Genomic DNA, 2056 nt, shown 5'->3' on the forward strand with positions numbered 1-2056 from the left:
GAGGGGCTGTCCTCTGGTTCACAGACAGCTATCTTCTCTCTGTCCTTCCTTGAGTCTCTTTTATGAGGGCACTAATCCCATTCATGAGGGCTCTGACCTCATGATCTAATTACTTCCCAAAGACAACATCTCCTAATATCACAAACATTCAGTCTAAAGCAGTAGGCTATTTGCCTACATGTAGTTATCCAAACATTTATGTTCCTTCCAACTTTGGCTTCACTAAGACCTAGGAACCCTGAATTCTTGCATCTTTGTGAATGAGGAAAGAGAGAAGAAAGCATACACTTCTTACATAAGTGCCACCTCACTCTCCTCACATTCTGTTGGCAAGAACTAGTCACATGACCCCATCTAGATGCAAAGACAGGTTACTTAATCATTGACTAAACAGCAACTTCCCAAACACAATTTTTTTCTTTATTATTTCTCCTCCTTCTCTTTCTCCTCCTCCTCCTTCTCCTTCTCCTCCTTCTAAATAGAGACAGGATCTTGCTATGTTGTTCAGGCTGGTCTTGAATTCCTGGGCCCAAGCAAGCAATCCTTCTGCTTTGGCCTCCCAAAGTGCAGGGATTAGAGGAGTGAGCCACTGCTCCCAGTCCCCAACAATTCTATCTCCTGAAGAGAAGGGCTATGAGCCTTCTTTGTTATGAATACAAAAGCCAGTATAGTAATGTTTAGACAATATAGAACTGTATTTTTAAAATCTTGTGAGGAAAAAAATTTTTAAAGAAAAAAACATAAACCATAAATCAACGATTGAGAAATTCAACTACATAAAGCATTAAGAACTTGTATTTATCAAAATATACCATAAAGAGCAAAAAGACAAGCATCGATCTTGGAGATTTATATTTGCAACATAAACAGTTGACCCTATTTATCCAGAATATATAAAGAACTCTTACAAATAAAAAGATGAGTTCAGTAGGAACTATATGTAAAATACATAGATTGATATATTAAAAGCTGCTTAAACACATTAGAATCCAGGGAAATGCAAAACTGAGCTACAGAGAGCTGCCATTTCACATCTATCAGATGGATGAATGTTTAAAAGTTGGATAATATGAAGTATTAATAAGGCAGTGTAGCACAGTAAACTCTTTTTTACAATGCTGCCAGGAAAAAACATTTACACACCAATTTGCAAAACAGTTGGGCATTACCTCATAAAGATAGTGGGTACAAGGCATTTATTTTCGCATTCTTCTTCATTTTTTTTTGAGTCGAAGTCTCCCTTTATCTCCCGGGTTGGAATGTAGTGACACGATCATGGCTACCACAGCCTCGATCTTCTGGGCTCAGGTTATCCTCCTGCCTCAGCCTCCCAAGTAGTTGGGATTGTAGGTGTGCACCACCACGCTCAACTAATTTTTAAATTTATTGTAGATGCAAGGTCTCCCCATATTGCCCATGCTGGTCTTAAATTCCCAGGCTCAGGCAATCCTCTCACTTTGGCCTCCCAAAGTGGTGGTATAACAGGTGTGCGCCACTGTGCCTCGCCCATTTTCTCACTATTCTTTAAACAACACACACACACACACACACACACACACACACAATGCCTGACTTATTACACAAAATAAATAAATATTTAAAGCAATCCTCTCCTGAGACATGATATAGGCATTGTAGAAAGGTGGTCTGAGGTCACCCTCTAACTGCTTGGACATATTTTATGACGTATGATACTGCTTCTTCATTCTGCCTACCTATTTAGAACTGCTCTGCTCTCCCAGCATTATAAAAGCAATGGATAGCATAACTTCTTAGATAAATAGGAAATATCAGTTCTGAACCAATCCACCTCATTTTAGTCTTTTGGGGGTTGGCGAATAAAGGGGTGAGAGTGTGGAGCCATGAAATCTTTTCCATCTCACCACCCGGCCCTCTGGAGGAAGCATACCTTCTGTTCGTGTCAAAGGGGTTAATTAACAAGAGTTGGTGTCACTTCCAATAATTACTAGGAATTAAGATTTACAGAAGGCACAACAAGGGCCCAGCAGCTGTACGAAAATAAATCTTCTGATCACACAGCCGCAGCTGTTACATC

Source organism: Carlito syrichta, unplaced genomic scaffold (genome assembly GCF_000164805.1).
Source record: "Carlito syrichta isolate Samal-C Ts95f unplaced genomic scaffold, Tarsius_syrichta-2.0.1 Scaffold150384, whole genome shotgun sequence".
Classification (NCBI taxonomy): Eukaryota; Metazoa; Chordata; class Mammalia; order Primates; family Tarsiidae; genus Carlito; species Carlito syrichta.